General features: G+C 48.7%; 1 protein-coding gene across 1 annotated transcript in view; it reads left to right on the forward strand.

Moving 5' to 3' along the window:
- The window catches only part of LOC134948129 (sulfotransferase 1C1-like), a 42,526-nt gene that overhangs the window by 5,403 nt on the left and 15,012 nt on the right, over positions 1 to 22,111 (forward strand). The gene's annotated exons all lie outside the window — the stretch shown is intronic.

Raw genomic sequence — 22,111 nt, forward strand, 5'->3', positions numbered from 1 at the left:
TCAATTCATTAAGTACCGCTAATTTAGTATTCAGAACCCTACTTCACTTCTCTGCTGGAAATTGCAGGAGACTAAAGATTTATCGAGTAGTACCCCGCACCCCCAGAAGAGTGGCCGACTCTCGCCCGCATCCTGCCCGCTTCCTAATAAAGCGGGCAGGATGTGGCTAAAACACTGGGCGTCTAGTCTGCATTTTGACAAAAAAATGGCATCATTTAGCCCCACCCCTTCCTCGCAGATTCACTGCATTTTAACGCTATGATGGCGGGACATAATGAAGTAATGGCCCGGCCCTGCACCCCGAAGTTCCCTGCAGCATTTCCCCTCCGGGCATTTCCTGGATAGGGCTACAAGGAAGTTGGCAGGTATGTCTAAATCGCAGCGAGCAGCAGCGGTGGATACTGGAAACACCGGAGCAATTCAAAATGGCCACCGGAACGGAGACCTACTTCCTTAACAGTGAAGCATAGCTGCGGAATCTGACTCAGCATACGCACAAAGGGGGATATTCAATTGTTTGAAAAGCCAATTGGGTGTCTGTTTTTTCCTATCTAATAGACAGGAAAAAACAGACACCCAACCGACTTTTCAAACAATTGAATATCCCCCAAAGAGCCCAATGTCAGGCGAAGGGATCCGAAAAGATCCCTCTTAGCAACACGGGACTTCTTCCCATAGGAAGGAATAGGGCGTTGGGAATGGATGCCGTCTGAAGATGGTGTCCGTTCTCACAATCACATTCCAAATATTATGTATGAATTGAGGTCCCCATACGTTCTGCAGGAGATTCAGGACGGGTGAGCTGTGTAGCCCTTGACAATGGTGTCCAGCGTATTTCCAAAACACAAATGTAATGTGACCACATCTAGATGCATTGTCCGGCTGGATATTTACTACAATCATAGAGCTCTGAGACATAAGGATTAAATAGGCATCCCCTCCAAATGTCCAAGTACTGAGCAGAGTACTGGGGACACTTTGGTAACTGCTATGGGGCCGGTCAGTGCGGAGAGTCCTGGAGACAGAATATAAATGGATGTAAATGCTCATCAGTTAGGAAATGAATGTAGCATACATGTAGGATGTAGAGACTGCAGATGGTATGTAGGATGTAGAGGCTGCAGATGGTATGTAGGATGTGGAGGCTGCAGATGGTATATAGGATGTAGAGGCTGCAGATGGTATGTAGGATGTAGAGGCTGCAGATGGTATGTAGAATGTAGAGGTTGCAGATGGTATGTAGGATGTAGAGGCTGCAGATGGTATGTAGGATGTAGGGTCTGCAGATGGTATGTAGGATGTAGAGGCTGCAGATGGTATGTAGGACGTAGAGGTTGCAGATGGTATGTAGGATGTAGAGGCTGCAGATGGTATGTAGGATGTAGGGGCTGCAGATGGTATGTAGGATGTAGAGGCTGCAGATGGTATGTAGGATGTAGAGGCTGCAGATGGTATGTAGGATGTAGAGGTTGCAGATGGTATGTAGGATGTAGAGGCTGCAGATGGTGTGTAGGATGCAGAGGCTGCAGATGGTGTGTAGGATGTAGAGGCTGCAGATGGTATGTGGGATATAGAAGCTGCAGATGGTATGTAGGATGTATAGGCTGCAGATGGTATGTAGGATGTAGAGGCTGCAGATGGTATGTAGGATGTAGAGGCTGCAGATGGTATGTAGGATGTAGAGGCTGCAGATGGTATGTAGGATGTAGAGGCTGCAGATGGTATGTAGGATGTAGAGGCTGCAGATGGTATGCAGGATGTAGAGGCTGCAGATGGTTTGTAGGATGTAGAGGCTGCAGATGGTATGTAGGATGTAGAGGCTGCAGATGGTATATAGGATGTAGAGGCTGCAGATGGTATGTAGGATGTAGAGGTTGCAGATGGTATGTAGGATGTAGAGGCTGCAGATGGAATGTAGGATGTAGACGCTGCAGATGGTATGTAGGATGTAGAGGTTGCAGATGGTATGTAGGATGTGGAGGCTGCAGATGGTATGTAGGATGTAGGGGCTGCAGATGGTATGTAGGATGTAGAGGCTGCAGATGGTATGTAGGATGTAGAGGCTGCAGATGGTATGTAGGATGTAGAGGCTGCAGATGGTATGTGGCATATAGAGGCTGCAGATGGTATGTAGGATGTAGAGGCTGCAGATGGTATGTTGGATGTAGAGGCTGCAGATGGTATGTTGGATGTAGAGGCTGCAGATGGTATATGGGATGTAGGGGCTGCAGATGGTATGTGGGATATAGAGGCTGCAGATGGTATGTAGGATGTAGAGGCTGAAGATGGTATGTAGAATGTAGAGGCTGCAGATGGTATGTAAAATGTAGAGGCTGCAGATGATATGTAGAATGTAGAGGCTGCAGATGGTATGTAAAATGTAGAGGCTGCAGATGGTATACACTTCACACGTCAGATGCATTCGCACGCCACTCAAGCACACTTATCTTAGTAAAGAAAGACACAACAACCGTAATTGGCGTGAAAGGGGTCAGCTTTTTATTTTGACTGAGAGGAAGGCCTATTAATACTAAAACTAAAAATGCAGACTTCCCTCTCTAACTAAGGTGGCGGGGAGAAGAACGGTTAAGCATGATAAACAACTTAATAAGGGTGATCCAAAATTATATGACAAAATAGACCAATAAACATATGTGTGTGAGGGGGCCTTCTGCCCCAGATGTTCCGGGATCGGCCTCCTGCCTCCATCCCGAGCAATAAAAACATATGTGTGAGGGGGCCTTCTGCCCCAGATGTTCCGGGATCGGCCTCTTGCCTCCATCCCAGACATCGGAAATCCAAAATCCAAGGCCAGGGGTCGACCTTCTGCCACTACCCCTGCCCACCAACAGTTGTAGGGACGGAGGTACGCTCCGCCCCTATGGGGTAAAAAATTGGGCCTCCGGCCCCGATATCCACACATGTTTATGGTCTATCATATGGGCCCCACCAGGTACGGTGGTGCCCATCAATTAATACTAAGACTATAAAATACCTTAAAGTTCACCCGAACTTACTAACAATAAACTCCTTAAGTCACACTAAAATAACCGTTCAGAAACCGGCCAACTGCCAGGTTACCAACCTGCCACCGCCACCTGAACCGAGAAGACTAAACTAAACTCAAACTAAAGAAAAACAGAACACGAAGCTAAAAAGACCTCAAGACCCGGCGTACCAGATCATTGCCACCCACGGTCGACAAGCCATATAAAGCGCGGATCTAGCCGCCTTCCTGCAAAAGAAGGGTGTGACTGAGGTTAATAAACGAAACATAGTATGGAGAAAATGGGTAACCTAACCTGCGTCCCTAACAGGGGGGGAGAAGGGGGGGGGGGGTCGCCCAATTTGACTTGAGGCAAAAACGCAAAACTTCGTTGGCCGGCAAAAGCCGCAATTAAAACCAACGATAAAACAAAAATTCCTCAAGGCCCCCGCAGTCGCAAAGTGCAACTGCGATGAGCAGCTAATCCTCAAATGGGCGCACTGGGAGGACAATGCCTGATATAGCGCCTGACTGCACCAGACCTCCACCTACCCAGTGCCCGGACTTCGACTTCGGACCCACCCGCCGCAGCAGCAGCTGAAGCAGCGCCGATGCAGAAAGAGTGAGTCCCATAGTCGGCCGGAGATAGACCCAGGTATAAAATACAACGTCCCAAAACTGACCGACATTGATATGCGGTCAACGGGGAACCGTCAATATGGACGAGCCACCCGGAAGGCGTTGGAGGCCGTACGGACGAATAAGACTGGGCTGCGATAACTGGACAAATGCCCCGCACACGAGCCCGACCCATTCGAACCCACTGCCCCCCGCCAACTACGTCAGTCTTGGAGCGCTGAATCCTACACAACAAACCGTCGGGGCGTATGACGACGCGGGCCGCCAGCATGGGCGAGGGAGAAGTCCAAGAAACGGACACCAGCTCATCCACCCTGAACGCACCGTGAAAGGCCACCGGAAAGGCAGTCATGAAGAGGCGAACCTCGTACCCCCAAAGATCAAAGACTCCGTAGGGATTCCAAAATTCGCCTCAGCAAAGACCCAGTGAGCGGTCGGCGAGTGACCGGCCGGGGCGGGATCGCCCGAGCCCATCCCCACAACACCCTCTGAAGGAAAAAGGACTTAGTAAAGTCCTCCTCCCCCCCCCGAAGCTGCAGAAAGGAAGATATGCTCGCAAGAACCCTACCAACATACCCGTGCGAAATCCCGTCGGTGTACAAAAACCCAGATGTGAGCTGAAAGGAAGTCGTGAGCGGTCGTACCACAAATGGCCTCTCTCCAGAAGGTAGCGACTCGACCACTCCCAGGCGGCCAGATAAGCCGCAAAGGTTGCAGGGGCCAACAACCTGTGGGCTAAATCCTCCAATCCGGGCGGATAACCTGCCACACATAAGCAAGACATGAGTCCCCATGGATTAGAGCTGCAGGAGCCAAGCGCCTAAAATGCTGCCAGTCGCCACGAGAAAGGGCATCCGCAATTTCGTTACGCACTCCCGGGACATGCTCGCAACATAATGTTGGTCACCAAGCACAGCAAGACTATCTGTGCAAGGACCCGCAGGACAGGCAAGGACGTGGACTTCTGCCGGGTTATGGCAAAAACCACGCCCAAGCTGTCGCACCACAAGATAACCTGTTAGTTACGCAGGGCATGCAACCAGAATGGGAAAAAATACCAGCAACAGCATGTTTGTCGTGAGGTGCTCGCTAAACCAGGAACGCGGCCAAGGAGACGCGCACCAGCGGCCAGCAAAATAAACTCCGAAACCAAAGGCACCAGAGACGTCCGTGAAAAGCTTCCAGGGACGTGCTGGACACGACTGCCTCTTGGCAAAAACAGACGCCATTGAAATGAACTAGAAATTCGTCCCAAATACGTAAATCCCTGCAGATGTCGAGTGATAATTTAAGAAAATTATGCGGGCGTCTAATCCCAACCGTCACCTGTCCCAATTGTCTACAGAAAAACATAATCATGAGGATAACCTTGCAAGCAAAATTAAACAGGCCCAATAAGGATGGAGCCTGGGTCAGAGTAAGCTTGCCCGCAGAGGGATAATAGAAGGATACCATCGGGAAGACGCAACACCTTGTTCACAGGGAGGCTACAGAGACCACCGACCGTATCAATCTGAATCCCGAGGTAAACCAAGGAGGCGGAAGGATTCTCTGCCGACTCTGGAGCAACCGTAACCCCGAAGTGTGCGAAAAGGGGAGCCAATGCCGACGCAGCAATCGGAGTCCGGTGGGCCGATCAAAAGAAAATCGTTCCAGTAGTGCGAAATTCCCCGCTCGCCCCGTCGCCTGTTCCAGACACCAGTGGAGGAAAGAACTGAATCTTTGGAAGTCTGCGCAAGAAAGAGAACAACCCATAGGGAGGCCTCGAGCGATGTAGCAGCCATCGTCCAGTTCAAAACCCATACATCGAAAGGTGAAAGGGTGCAGTGGGAGGAGACGAAACGCTGACTTGATGTCCAATTGACACATCACTGCCTCCGAACCAAACGACCGAATGGTGTCTATGGCCGAATAAAAAGATAGGTAAACGACCCTACACTGATCACAAGGGATAGCATCATTAATCGATGACCCGAGAGGACAGGAAAGATGTTGGATGAGCCGAAATTTGGCTGCGGTCTACTTGGGCAAAATGCCTACGGGGGACAAGACCAAATCTGGTAAGGGGGAGGTTCCCGGAAAGGGCCTATCATCCTGCCCAACGTCACTTCAGCCTCAACCTTCTGCCGGAGCACGTCCGGAAACTCCCGAGCCGAACGCAGGTACGTACCAGCCCCGGGACCCACCAGTCCATGTATCGGCAAGGGGAAGCCAGATGCGAAACCCGAATGTAAGAATCGGGCGTCCACCGGCCGCGGGTACCGTCGCAGCCAGGGTATGAGCGCCCGAAGTCTAAGTGGGGTGGGGGCCGTGGCCAGCGCCTGGGGCCAGGTCTGCGGGCCGGAATTACCCCCGTGCCCAGTACTGGGGCAGTCCTTGATCCCGTGGCCTCCGCCACAGCTGATGCAGGAGTGACGAAAACGACAAACGAAAAAAACACATTGAGGCAGACGCACACATACACTCACAATGACACTCATACTGAGGCAAAGGCACACACACACACACACACACACACACACACTCATACTGAGGCAAAGGCACACACACACACTCATACTGAGGCAGAGGCACACACTCATACTGAGGCACACACACATACTGAAGCAGAGGCACACACACACACTCATACTGAGGCAGAGGCACACACTCATACTGAGGCAGAGCCACACATACTGAGGCAGAGGCGCACACACACTCATACTGAGACACACACACTGACACTCATACTGAGGCAGATGCACACACACACACACACACACACACACACACACACACACACACACACACTCTGAGGCAGACACACACACACTGACACAAATATTGAGGCAGACACACACACTCATACTGAGACACACACACACTGATACTGAGACACACAAACACTGACACGCATACTGAGACAGAGGCACACACACTGATACTGAGACACACACACTGACACTCATACTGAGACAGAGGCACACACACACTAATACTGAGACGCACACTCACACTCATACTGAGAAACACACACTGACACTCATACTGAGGCAGAGGCACACACACACTAATACTGAGACACACTTTGACACTCATACTGAGATACACACAAACACACACACTGACACTCATACTGAGACACACACACTGACACTTATACTGAGGCAGAGGCACAATCACAAATACATACACTGACACTCATACTGAGACACACAAACACACACACTGACACTTATACTGAGACACACAAACACACACACTGACACTCATACTGAGGCAGAGGCACACACACCCATACTGAAACACACACACTGATACGGAGACACACACACACTCACTCATACTGAGGCAGAGGCACACACACACTGATACTGAGACACACAGAGCCGGTCTTAGGCATAGGCAAACTAGGCAATTGCCTAGGGCATCTGGTATGCCTAGGGGCACAAGCAGCTTCTGCTGATTAAAATGATATGCGGCATGCCTATATACTGTGTGAGACTGTGGCTGTATCTGCATAAGAAATGCTACACACAGTATATAGGCATGCTGCATATCATTTTAATCAGCAGAAGCTGCTTGTGCACCCTAGCCACATAGTAATGAAAATAAGATGCATTTTCATAAAAAATAGGCACCCGACGTTAGCAGAGCTGCTAGATGACTCACGCCAGGAACTATATGTGTCATTATGTGTATAAGGGCATTAATAATGTGTAACATGTGTAAGGGGCACTATGTGTGTCATTATGTGTATAAGGGCACCAATAATGTGCGGCATGTGTGTAAGTGACATTATGTGTGTCATTATGTGTAAGGGGCATTATTGTGTGGTATTATATGTATAAATGCATTACCAATGTGTGGCATTATGTGTATAAGGTGCTCTACTGTGTGGCGTAACGTATAGAAAGGGCACTACTGTGTGGTCTAATGTGAATAAAGAGCAATATGGTGTGGTGTAATGTGAATAAGGAGCAATATGGTGTGGTGTAATGTGAATAAGGAGCAATATGGTGTGGTGTAATGAGAATAAAGAGCAATATGGTGTGGTGTAATGCGAATAAGGAACAATTCAGTATGATGTTATGTGAATGAGGGGCTCTACTGTGAGAATTAACGTACATAAGGTAAATTGGTACTACTGTGTGATGTAATGTGAATAAGGGACACTATCATATGATAAATTGTGAATAAAGTTGCACTACTGTGAGGCATATTTTGAATTGGGGGTACTATTGTGTGGCCATGCCCCTTGCCACAAAACACATACCTTTTTGGTCTGTGCGCCGAATGTGCACACTGTTCTTATTTAAATTACAGGGAGTAGGAAAACAAAAAATGGGCTGCTATGGGTGGGGGTGATGGTGCTGGGAAAGAGGTGCAAGGTCAGAGGCGGAACTAGCGGTGGTGCTAGGGGGCACCAGCCAAAATCTTGCCTAGGGCATCATATTGGCTAGGGCCGGCTCTGGAGACACACACACGGATACTGAGACACACACGTACTGAGACACACACAAACACACACTGACACTCATACTGAGAAACACACTGATACTGAGACACACACACACACACACATACACACACACACACACACACACACACTTATACTGAGCCACACACACTGACACTCATACTGAGAAACACACTGATACTGAGACACACAAACAGACACACACACAGTCACACACTCATACTGAGACACACACTGACACTCTGGGACACACTCATATTGGAGGCACATACCCACTACCACAGTAGTTACCTCCAGCTCTGATCACAGGAGCCAGTCTCCCAAAGAGCAGGCAGGCCAGGCAGAACCACAGACAGACCGCGGGGAGAACTGGCAAAGTCGGGGGGCGTGGCCTAATCACGGATATGTGGCCACGCCCCTTTTTTTAAAAAACCCCACAGCACAAAGCAGCAGTCTATGGAGGCGGCTCCGGCCGGCAGAAAAGGGACACGGTGACGGGACCGGCCGAGGGGGAAACCACCTCTCTGCTCCCACTGCATAGCTTCTGCAGAGAGGTGGCAACTTAAAGAAAATCAGTGGTGGATCCCGGGACACTGGGTAGGGTATAGTGGCCTGGTATGGCCAAAAAGCATCAGCTGCCTGTCACTCGATTTAGCAGCGTTGCAGGACTATCCGCAGCGCTGCTACTAGTAGTGTGTCCATGCCGCCGGGTGTCCTGCTGCTGTATTGCATGGGGGCTACAGGGAGGGGGGCTAACCACCAAAATGACAAGGGCTCCTGGCAGCCTCAGCGTGCCGCCCCCTGAGTTCCCTGCGCTCATAGGCAGCTGCCTAAAGCTGCCTAGTGGAAGCGCCGGCCCTGCCGCCACCCCAAGTCGCATTGGGCAGTATGGAAAGCGAAGCATATTCCATGCCCCGCGCGCAATGAACCCCCTCGAAAGCCGGGAGAACGAGAGGCAGGTCGTTGAGGCCATCGTCTCGCTATACCGCCTACCTCAGCGCCGGCTGAACCATGCGTCAGCTCCGAGCATAATTCCACATCCTTCATCGAAGTTATAGATCCGCCGCCCATGCTGTTTGCGCTGGAAGTCCTCATCGGAATGTTGCCAAGCCGACCCTGTGTACTGATGGTACAGCACGTGTATAAGGAACTGCTAGCGCACGAAGGTATGTGTTCGTCCGGGCGCATCTCTAAGTAACACGCTGCGACGATCAACATGCATATAACCCAATTCGGGTAGGAGCGCAAAGCGTCCTCGCTACCCTGGCCCTTTTTCGTAGCTGAAAGCAAGGCTTTACGAGCATCGCTAGTAAGAGCAAAAATATTGACGTATTGGGCCTTACGGATCCGGTCCCGGATCCGGGGCCTGAGCCCACGTTGCACTGCCGTGTTGGCGCAGTGAAAGGTGTCCGACTCCACCTTGCGAGGCTGAAGAGGTTGAACACCGGCGCTCGCGCCGTTTGCGATGCTTGACCGTGCAAAACCGCCGTCGTCGGAGGACACGCCCACCGAGGACGTGGAGGCAAGGAAGGAGTCCGTGCCCCGATGCTTGCGCCTGTGTCTAATGTGCATGCTGGAAAACCTACGCGCACCGTTACCCTCGCTAGAGGAGCGGGACCGAGTACTTGATCCCAAGCCGCCACGGGGGTAACCGCGCTCCCCTCAGACCCAGGGTCCGATGAAGACTCACCTGCACGAGAGGGAACTCCATCCGTCCCAGCAGCCTCCGGACGACTTGTAGATGCACCGACCGACGCCATTCCTGATCCGACGTCGACGGCTGGAGAGACAAAAGAGACATTGAGCCCCTGCTCCCCCACTGTTCCCGCAGCCGCCGGGAGCGGTGCTGGCGGGGCGACCGTCGCACCAGAGGACAGGAGCGGGGTAAGAGTTCGCGCAATGCTATCCGCCAAAGAAGCAGTGGGCCGCCCCAGTCCCCCGGGTATGGGGGATAACAATGGAGCCACTGCCGACACGACAGCAGCACAAATGGCAGATAAGACGGTGGCATCCACCAAGGGTGCGGCCGCCGCTGCAGGCACTCTAAGAAAAGACCCGACACGCGAGTAGTGCGCCCCACGAGAGGTTCGCAAACCTCCCGTCGGGAGCAAGGACCCGTATGAGCCCTCACTGTCGGGTATCACGGCACATCCGTCCTGCTGCGATAAAACCCCGGCCGAACCGCCTGCGCCGAGACCTCCTCCTATCCCGAGCAGTGGCCTCAGGATGGAAAACCGGAGAGTCGTCACTGCTAGAGAGAGGAAGCGGAATGTCGGACTGAGGGCTATCCGCTGCAGCGTCGGAAGGAGATGTCTGGACGCAGGGAGGGCCAGATCGCTCACAACCCGCCTGCGCCACGCAGGCGAGTGACCGGCAGCTGAGACCCCAGCCTGAGACTGGCAGGAGCCGCGCAGCCAACGGCTGGCGGCAATACTAAGCGGCACGCGAGCCAAAGTGGAAAGGGGGTGGTGCCACGGGTCCCAAACTACGGCAGGAGAGGCCAGGTGGCCCGTCCCACCGCGGGCGGATGCGGCACGCCCCCGCCCGAAGGGCCCTGCAATGTTGACCGTCGGCAACAGCCCATCCGCAGAGTGGGCTTGTCTCCTCGTCCTGTCGCGGGAGGGCGCTGCCCGGGCAGGGAACGTAGTTAGCAGCACCAGAGGGAGTAGGCCTCATATGGACCCACCTGGTGATTGCATGAGTGCCTGCACGCGCGGGCCGCCCAGACCCCTAACGTTCGGCGGCCGCGCGACCCCCCGCTCGCCCGCTGGAGAGTGCGTGACAAGGCCCCCTTTTAAATTTAGACAGTGCAAAGATTAGCCTGTTATATTTCCGCAGTGCATGGTACAACTAAGCCACAAGGGCTATATGAAGAAATGGGGGCTGCCCCCCCTGGCGGGAGGGAGCCGCCGAGCCGCAGGGAGGGAGCACTGTCCCGTCCCCCAGCGACTCGTGCGGCGGGTTCAGGGACGGGATAACACCGTCCATGTTGGGCCGCCTCAGATGCCACCGGACCACCGCCGCTCCGTCCACCGCCGCGGCCAGCGGCGGGAACGGAGACAGAGAGCGCAGATGCAGGGGAACACAGGCGGGCGGCCGAGCCCGGCCGCGTGCGCCCTGAGTCCCCCCTACGGTAGCTGCAGCGGGTCTACAACGGGCCTCGTGGACCACAGCAGAGTCCATGAGCCGGGTGGGGAAGGCCGTGCTGTGCAAAGGTCCGGTGCAAAAAGGAGAGTGGGGAGGGGGCACAATAAAGGAAAGGTAGAAGGTATAGAAGACAGCAGGGAGTGGATAGAAGGAAGAATAGGGTAAGAACCAGAGAGAGATAGTTTGGAAATAAAAGAATTAGTAAAATTAATTAAGTAATAATAATGCAGTAGCACTTATCAGTCTCACGGAAAACCAGGAAAGAGGTAGGATGTCCTAGGTCTGAAGACTATATGTATGTCAGACCAGCCCCTATACAGAATCCAGCCAATCACAATTCAGGCAGTTTTCCCTAAGTTCCTCCCACAAAAACTGTAACCCCTTACGTGCCAGAGTGATGCATTAAGAGGCGTGCCGCAAGCCCAGCTGGTGAGTTTATGCTGTTTCAGCCACATTCATGACCTACGCAGTCTTGTAGGATGTAGAGGCTGCAAATACTATGTAGAAAGTATGTAGGATGTAAAGGCTGCAGATGGTATGTAGGATGGAATGTAGGATGTAGAGGCTGCAGATGGTATGTAGGATGTACAGGCTGCAGATGGAATGTAGGATGTACAGGCTGCAGAAGGAATGTAGGATGTAGAGGCTGCAGATGGTATGTAGGATGTAGAGGCTGCAGATGGTATGTAGGATGTAGAGGCTGCAGATGGAATGTAGGATGTAGAGGCTGCAGATGGTATGTAGGATGTAGAGGCTGCAGATGGTATGTAGGATGTAGAGGCTGCAGATGGTATGTAGAATTTAGGGGCTGCAGATGGTATGTAGGATGTAGAGGCTGCAGATGGTATGTAGGATGTAGAGGCTACAGATGGTATGTAGGATGTAGAGGCTGCAGATGGTATGTAGGATGTAGAGACTGCAGATGGTATGTAGGATGTAGAGGCTGCAGATGGTATGTAGGATGTAGAGGCTACAGATGGTATACAGGATGTAGAGGCTGAAGATGGTATATAGGATGTAGTAGGAGCTGCAGATGGCATGTAGGATGTAGAGTCTGCAGATGGTATATAGGATGTAGAGGCTGGAGATGGAATGTAGGATGTAGAGGCTGCAGATGGTATGTAGAATGTAGAGGCTGCAGGTGGTATGTAGGATGTAGAGGCTGCAGATGGTATGTAGGATGTAGAGGCTGCAGACGGTATGTAGGATGTAGAGTATAGTTGCCTACCCTCCCTCATTCTACAGGAGACTCCCTGAAATAGAAGCAATCTCCCTGACTCCCTGAATATACTAGCAATCTCCCTCATTGTACCTTATCCCCATTATGTAGCTGTTACATTCTTGGGGGGGGACAATAAATCAGAGATATATCCATTCAAATGTCATCATCAGTACCATTTCCCTGTATTGGTTATAAGGCACAATGATCCCTATGGCTACAAGCATTTTAAATAAGGTTTTTCATGGCCACTTGCAGTATATGTGTATACAGGGGTGGTATTCATGTGACCGCCGGTCAGCTGACCGACAGTCACATGACCTCCTCCACCATTCCGACGGTCAGCGGTACTACACCCGTATACAGTATACTAACTTTGGGGCTCATTTATGTTTGGATGTAAGCAATTTTCATGACACATCTCTCAGATGTAGCTGTACACGTCTGCGCTGATAGGTGTTACTTTCACAATCTCCTTGTGAAATATTTTTTCAAAAGTAGGCAAGTATGATGTAGAGGCTGCAGATGGTATGTAGAATGTAGAGGCTGCAGATGGTATGTAGAATGTAGAGGCTGCAGATGGCATGTAGAATGTAGAGGCTGCAGATGGCATGTAGAATGTAGAGGCTGCAGATGGTATGTAGAATGTAGAGGCTGCAGATGGTATGTAGGATGTAGAGGCTGCAGATGGTATATAGGATGTAGAGGCTGCAGATGGTATGTAGGATGTAGAGGCTGCAGATGGTATGTAGGATGTAGAGGCTGCAGATGGTATATAGGATGTAGGGGCTGCAGATGGTATGTAGATTGTAGAGGCTGCAGATGATATGTAGGATGTAGAGGCTGCAGATATTATGTAGAAAGTAGAGGCTGCAGATGGTATATAGGATGTAGAGGCTGCAGATGGTATGTAGGATTTAGAGGCTCCAGATACTATGTAGAATGTAGGAGCTGCAGATGGTATGTAGAATGTAGAGGCTGCAGATAGTATGTAGAATGTAGAGGCTGGAGATGGTAAGTAGAATGTAGAGGCTGCAGATGGTATGTAGAATGTAGAGGCTGCAGATACTATGTAGAATGTAGGAGCTGCAGATGGTATGTAGGATGTAGAGGCTGCAGATGGTATATAGGATGTAGAGGCTGCAGATGGTATATAGGATGTAGAGGCTGCAGATGGTATGTAGAATGTAGAGGCTGCAGATACTATGTAGAAAGTAGAGACTGCAGATGGTATATAGGATGTAGGAGCTTCAGATGGTATGTAGAATGTAGGAGCTGCAGATAGTATGTAGGATGTAGAGGCTGCAGATGGTATGTAGAATGTAGAGGCTGCAGGTGGTATGCAGAATGTAGGGGCTGCAGATGGTATGTAGGATGTAGAGGCTGCAAATACTATGTAGAAAGTTGAGGCTGCAGATGGTATACAGTATGTAGGGGCTGCAGATGGTAAGTAGGATGTAGAGGCTGCAGATGGCATGTAGAATGTAGAATGTAGAGGCTGCAGATGGTATGTAGGATGTAGAGGCTGCAGATGGTATATAGGATGTAGAGGCTGCAGATGGTATGTAGGATGTAGAGGCTGCAGGTGGTATGTAGGATGTAGAGGCTGCAGATGGTATGTAGATGTAGAGGCTGCAGATGGTATGTAGTATTTAGAGGCTGCAGATACTATGTAGACTGTAGGAGCTGCAGATAGTATGTAGAATGTAGAGGCTGCAGATGGTATGTAGAATGTAGAGGCTGCAGATGGCATGTAGAATGTAGAGGCTGCAGATGGCATGTAGAATGTAGAGGCTGCAGATGGTATGTAGGATGTAGAGGCTGCAGATACTATGTAGAAAGTAGAGGCTGCAGATGGTATGTAGGATGTAGGGGCTGCAGATGGTATGTAGGATGTAGAGGCTGCAGATACTATGTAGAAAGTAGAGGCTGCAGATGGTATATAGGATGTAGGGGCTGCAGATGGTATATAGGATGTAGAGGCTGCAGATACTATGTAGAAAGTAGAGGCTGCAGATGGTATATAGGATGTAGGGGCTGTAGATGGTATATAGGATGTAGAGGCTGCAGATGGTATGTAGAATGTAGATGCTGCAGATGGTATGTAGGATGTAGAGGCTGCAGATGGTATGTAGAATGTAGAGGCTGCAGATGGTATGTAGGATGTAGAGGCTGCAGATACTATGTAGAAAGTAGAGGCTGCAGATGGTATATAGGATGTAGGGGCTGCAGATGGTATATAGGATGTAGAGGCTGCAGATGGTATGTAGAATGTAGAGGCTGCAGATGGTATGTAGGATGTAGAGGCTGCAGATGGTATATAGGATGTAGAGGCTGCAGATGATATGTAGGATGTAGAAGCTGCAGACGGTATGTAGGATGTAGAGGCTGCAGATGGTATGTAGGATGTAGAGGCTGCGGATACTATGTAGAATGTAGAGGCTGCAAATTATATATAGGATGTAGAGGCTGCAGATGGTATGTAGGATGTAGAGGCTGCAGATGGTATGTAGGATGTAGAGGCTGCAGATGGTATGTAGTATTTAGAGGCTGCAGATAGTATGTAGAATGTAGAGGCTGCAGATGGTGTGTAGAATGTAGAGGCTGCAGATGGTATGTAGAATGTAGAGGCTGCAGATACTATGCAGAAAGTAGAGGCTGCAGAGGGTGTATAGGATGTAGAGGCTGCAGATGGTATGTAGAATGTAGAGGCTGCAGATGGTATGTAGGATGTAGAGGCTGCAGATGGTATATAGGATGTAGAGGCTGCAGATGATATGTAGGATGTAGAAGCTGCAGATGGTATGTAGATGTAGAGCCTGCAGATAGTTTGTAGTATTTAGAGGCTGCAGATACTATGTAGAATGTAGGAGCTGCAGATAGTATGTAGAATGTAGAGGCTGCACATGGTATGTAGAATGTAGAGGCTGCAGATGGTATGTAGGATGTAGAGGCTGCAGATACTATGTAGAAAGTAGAGGCTGCAGATGGTGTATAGGATGTAGAGGCTGCAGATGGTATGTAGAATGTAGAGGCTGCAGATGGTATGTAGGATGTAGAGGCTGCAGATGGTATGTAGAATGTAGAGGCTGCAGATGGTATGTAGGATGTAGAAGCTGCAGATGGTATGTAGGACGTAGAGGCTGCGGATACTATGTAGAATGTAGAGGCTGCAGATGACATGTAGGATGTAGTAGGAGCTGCAGATGGTATGTAGGATGTAGCAGTAGCTGCAGATGATATGTAGGATGTAGAGGCTGCAGATGGTATGTAGGATGTAGAGGCTGCAGATGGTATGTAGAATGTAGAGGCTGCAGATGGTATGTAGGCTATAGAGGCTGCAGATGATATGTAGGATGTAGAGGCTGCAGATGGTATGTAGGATGTAGTAGGAGCTGCAGATGATATGTAGGATGTAGAGGCTGCAGATGGGTATGTAGGATGTAGAGGCTGCGGATACTATGAAGAATGTAGAAGCTGCAGATGATATATAGGATGTAGAGATGTGCACGGGACATTTTTCGGTTTTGTGTTTTGGTTTTGGATTCGGTTACGCGGCCGTGTTTTGGATTCGGACGCTTTTTGGCAAAACCTCCCTGAAATTTTTTGGTCGGATTCGGGTGTGTTTTGGATTCGGGTGTTTTTTTTCCAAAACAACCTCAAAAACAGCTTAAATCATAGAATTTGGGTGTCATTTTGATCCCATAGTATTATTAACCTCAATTACCATAATTTCCTCTCATTTCCAGTCTATTCTGAACACCTCACACCTCACAATATTATTTTTAGTCCTAAGATTTGCACCGAGGTCGCTGGATGACTAAGCTAAGCGACCCAAGTGGCCGACACAAACACCTGGCCCATCTAGGAGTGGCACTGCAGTGTCAGACAGGATGGCACTTAAAAAAATTAGCCCCAAACATCACATGATGCAGAGAAAAATAAAAAATAAGAGGTGCAAGATGGAATTGTCCTTGTACCCTCCCACCCACCCTTATGTTGTATAAACAGGACATGCACACTTTAACAAACCCATCATTTCAGTGACAGGGTCTGCCACACGACTGTGGCTGAAATGACTGGTTAGTTTGGGCCCCACCAAAAAAGAAGCAATCAATCTCTCCTTGCACAATCTGGCTCTACAGAGGCAAGATGTCGACCTCATCCTCAACCACCGATTACTCACCCCTTTCACTGTGTACACCCCCTTCCTCACAGATTATTAATTCGTCCCCACTGGAATCCACCATCTCAGGTCCCTGTGTACTTTCTGGAGGCAATTGCTGGTGAATGTCTCCACGGAGGATACACACTAGAGGAGGGGGGGGGGGGGGGGGGGGGGCAGCTTAGGTAAAACAAAGCCAGTTTGCGCAAGGGCCTCCAAATTGCCTCTGTTTCCTGCCAGTATACATACGGACTGTCTGACGTGCCTACTTGGATGCGGTCACTCATGTAATCCTCCACCATTCTTTCAATGGTGACAGAATCATATGCAGTGACAGTAGATAACATGTCAGTAATCGTTGGCAGGTCCTTCAGTCCGGACCAGATGTCAGCACTCGCTCCAGGCTGCCCTGCATCACCGCCAGCTCGGAATTCTTAGCCTTTTCCTCGCACCCCCAGTTGCGGGAGAATGTGAAGGAGGAGCTGTTGACGGGTTATGTTCCGCTTGACTTGACAAGTGTCTCACCAGCAGGTCTTTGCACCTCTGCACACTTGTGTCTGCCGGAAAGAGAGATACAATGTAGGCTTTAAACCTAGGATCGAGCACGGTGGCCAAAATGTAGTGCTCTGATTTCAACAGATTGACCACCTGTGAATCCTGGTTAAGCAAATTAAGGGCTCCATCCACAAGTCCCACATGCCTAGCGGAATCGCTCCGTTTTAGCTCCTCCTTCAATCTCTCCAGCTTCTTCTGCAAAAGCCTGATGAGGGGAATGACCTGACTCAGGCTGGCAGTGTCTGAACTGACTTCACGTGTGGCAAGTTCAAAGGGTTGCAGAACCTTGCACAACGTTGAAATCATTCTCCACTGCACTTGAGTCAGGTGCATTCCCCCTCCTTTGCCTATATCGTAGGCAGATGTATAGGCTTGAATGGCCTTTTGCTGCTCCTCCATCCCCTGAAGCATATAGAGGGTTGAATTCCACCTCGTTACCACCTCTTGCTTCAGATGATGGTGGGGCAGGTTCAGGAGTGTTTGCTGGTGCTCCAGTCTTCGGCACTCGGTGGCTGAATGCCGAAAGTGGCCCGCAATTCTTTGGGCCACCGACAGCATCTCTTGCACGCCCCTGTCATTTTTTTAAAAATTCTGCACCACCAAATTCAATGTATGTGCAAAACATGGGACGTGCTGGAATTTGTCCACATGTAATGCACGCACTATATTGGTGGCGTTGTCCGATGTCACAAATCCCCAGGAGAGTCCAATTGGGGTAAGCCATTCTGCAATGATGTTCCTCAGTTTCCGTAAGAGGTTGTCAGCTGTGTGCCTCTTATGTGTCAAAGTCGAAAAATATTGCAGTACATACATTACGTACAAACTACACACAGATGGCCTCCGTGCGCATACTTGCTCTGCCGTGCGTGCGCATATTCGCAATTTGCGTATGGTCGCTCCTGCGGATCTGCGTATTAGCGCGTGGTTTGAGTATTTACGGTAGAGTTTGTGAACGAATAGAAAAGCCATCAAAACACATTACATATTTAATCCAAACAGTGCACATTTTACACATAGCCTCCCTGCACTACAGCAGCAAGTTACAGCAGTTTAAATGGTTTCGGAACAAAGGGATTCACCTTTACAGGATAGGAGGAGACAGAACAAGGTTATAAGGTGGTGTTTGGTATCCAGCTGTAGGGTATTTTAAGGGTAATATTCCGGTGTTGGTTTGAGGAAGATCGCATGTTCCTGCAGATAGTTATGTGCAAGAGCAGAATATAGATATAAACTGTATTTACTGTACATTATGTATGCGGCGGGAATCCAGAGGAGACCACCCACAAGAGCAGTTGGAACAGACATCGCCCACCTATTCAAACCGACCTATGACCTCTCCTGTACTGTAAATGACCATCCCTGTGTCCAATGGACAAAGAGATTACAGTATCCATTGTGTTAAGTTTTGGAAGAATTGTATAAAGAGAGCTGCTGCAGGCCTGGTCTGACACAAGACTCACAAAGTTATCTATCAGATGACCGAGGACCAGATCTGGGTAGCGCGGCGAATCCACTCACGTATGTACCATTGATTGTAGCCATTATTCTGTTGTATTATATTGTTTGTATTGTAACCCCCTTTCAGCAATAATACGCTGTGGTGTCGGAACCCAGTGGTTTAACTACAGACTGGTGTCGTGTCTTCCTTTCCCTGCTAAGGTTTAAAGTGTATTAGTATCGCATTGCATTGCTGTATAAGGTTTAAAGTGTATTCATTGGGTGTGTACGCGCTGTATGTACTTTGTACCGTCAGTGCGGCGTTTGTACGCAAAGTCCATACACGGTACGGGACTCTGTACGCTAACAGCGTGAAAGGTGCGTAGAGTGTGTATTAAGTTTAGCGGCCGCAGCGGCTCCATGGTAAAGTGTATTTAAAGTGTGTATAAGGTATAGCTTTTCATTCCTGTTGATAAATCAGCATTATCATATGGAAAGCGGTGATACAAAGCGTAGCCTGCCTAGGAACGAGTTGGCGTTTGCGAGATGCTGCTACTGGTGCCGTCTCTGCTGTTCTTGCTGCGGGAGGCAATACATCTACCCAGTGGGCTGTCACAGTCATATAGTCCTGAGTCTGCCTTGCTCCACTTGTCCACATGTCCGTGGTTAAGTGGACATTGGGTACAACTGCATTTTTTAGGACACTGGTGACTCTTTTTCTGACGTCTGTGTACATTCTCGGTGTCGCCTGCCTAGAGAAATGGAACCTAGATGGTATTTGGTACCGGGGACACAGTACCTCAATCAATTCTCTAATTCCCTGTGAATTAACAGTGGATACCGGACACACTGAAAAGAATATACCTGATGGCGCAATCAATATAAATGATTAATATTATACCGGATACCGGACACACGTTTAACACCACAGCAGCTTCCAAGGCCTGAGTTATCTGCTTTGCAGCAGGATGACGGCTGTGATATTTCATCTTCCTCGCAAAGGACTGTTGGACAGTCAATTACTTACTGGAAGTAGTACAAGTGGTCTTCCGACTTCCCCTCTGGGATGACGATCGACTCCCAGCAGCAACAACAGCAGCGCCAGCAGCAGTAGGCGTTACACTCAAGGATCCATCAGAGGAATCCCAGTTAGGAGAGGACTCGTCAGACTTGCCAGTGACATGGCCTGCAGGACTATTGGCGCTCCTTTCTAAGGAGGAAATTGACACTGAGGGAGTTGGTGATGTGGTTTGCAGGAGCTTGGGTACAAGAGGAAGGGATTTAGTTGTCAGTGGACTGCTTCCTCTGTCACCCAAAGTTTTGAACTTGTCAATGACTTCTGATGAATGCGCTCCAGGTGACGTATAAGGGAGGATGTTCCTAGGTGGTTAACGTCTTTACCCCTACTTATTACAGCTTGACAAAGGCAACACATGGCTTGACACCTGTTGTCCGCATTTCTGTTAAAATAAGTCCACACCGAAGAGGTGATTTTTTTTTGTAATTTGACCAGGCATGTCAATGGCCATATTCCTCCCACGGACAACAGGTGTCTCCCCGGGTGCCTGACTTAAACAAACCACCTCACCATCAGAATCCTCCTTGTCAATTTCCTCCTCAGCGCCAGCAACACCCATATCCTCATCCTGGTGTACTTCAACACTGACATCTTCAATTTGACTATCAGGAACTGGACTGTGGGTGCTCCTTCCAGCACTTGCAGGGGGCGTGCAAATGGTGGAAGGCGCCACCTCTTCCCGTCCAGTGTTGGGAAGGTCAGGCATCTCAGCCGACACAATTGGACTCTCCTTGGGGATTTGTGATTTAGAAGAACGCACAGTTCTTTGCTGTGCTTTTGCCAGCTTAAGTCTTTTCATTTTTCTAGCGGGAGGATGAGTGCTTCCATCCTCATGTGAAGCTGAACCACTAGCCATGAATATAGGCCAGGGCCTCAGCCGTTCCTTGCCACTTTGTGTCGTAATTGGCATATTGGCAAGTTTACGCTTCTCCTCAGACGCTTTTCATTTTGATTTTTGGGTCATTTTACTGAACTTTTGTTTTTAAATTTTACATGCTCTCTACTATGACATTGGGCATCGGCCTTGGCAGACGACGTTGATGGCATTTCATCGTCTCGGCCATGACTAGTGGCAGCAGCTTCAGCATGAGGTGGAAGTGGATCTTGATCTTTCCCTATTTTAACCTCCACATTTTTGTTCTCCATTTTTTAATGTGTGGAATTATATGCCAGTAATATAGCAATGGCCTACTGTACTGTACTATATATGTATACTGTTGGTCACCAAAATGCTGCACTGTAATACTAGAAGCTATAGAAAAGTATATATATTATTGTATATATATCAGTACAGAGCGGTGTAACTGTGACACATGTGTCCTGACAAGCAGTATAGAAGCTATAGAAAATGATTTAAAATTATTGTATATATCAGTACAGAGCGGTGTAACTGTGACACATGTGTGTCCTAACAAGCAGTATAGAAGGTATAGAAAATTATTTGAAATTATTGTATATATCAGCACAGAGCGGTGTAACTGTGACACATGTGTCCTGACAAGCAGTATAGAAGCTATAGAAAAGTATATATATATTATTGTATATATCAGTACAGAGCGGTGTAACTGTGACACATGTGTCCTGACAAGCAGTATAGAAGCTATAGAAAAGTATATATATTATTGTATATATCAGTACAGAGCAGTGTAACTGTGACACATGTGTCATGACAAGCAGTATAGAAGCTATAGAAAAGTATATATATTACTGTATATATCAGTACAGAGCGGTGTAACTGTGACACATGTGTGTCCTGACAAGCAGTATAGAAGCTATAGAAAATAAGAAAAGTATATATATTACTGTATATATCAGTACAGAGCAGTGTAACTGTGACACATGTGTGTCCTGACAAGCAGTATAGAAGCTATAGAAAAGTATATATATTATTGTATATCAGTACAGAGCAGTGTAACTGTGACACATGTGTCCTGACGAGCAGTATAGAAGCTATAGAAAAGTATATATATTATTGTATATATCAGTACAGAGCGGTGTAACTGAGAACATGTGTCCTAACAAGCAGTATAGATGCTATAGAAAAGTATATAGATTATTGTATATATCAGTACAGAGCAGTGTAACTGTGACACATGTGTCCTGACAAGCAGTATAGAAGCTATAGAAAAGTATATATATTATTGTATATCAGTATAGAGCGGTGTAACTGTGACACATGTGTCCTGACAAGCAGTATAGAGGCTATAGAAAAGTATATATATTACTGTATATATCAGTACAGAGCAGTGTAACTGTGACACATGTGTCCTGACAAGCAGTATAGAAGCTATAGAAAAGTATATATATTATTGTATATATCAGTACAGAGCGGTGTAACTGTGACCATGTGTCCTGACAAGCAGTATAGAAGCTATAGAAAAGTATATATATTACTGTATATATCAGTACAGAGCAGTGTAACTGTG

Source organism: Pseudophryne corroboree, chromosome 8, assembly GCF_028390025.1.
Source record: "Pseudophryne corroboree isolate aPseCor3 chromosome 8, aPseCor3.hap2, whole genome shotgun sequence".
NCBI classification, from domain to species: Eukaryota; Metazoa; Chordata; class Amphibia; order Anura; family Myobatrachidae; genus Pseudophryne; species Pseudophryne corroboree.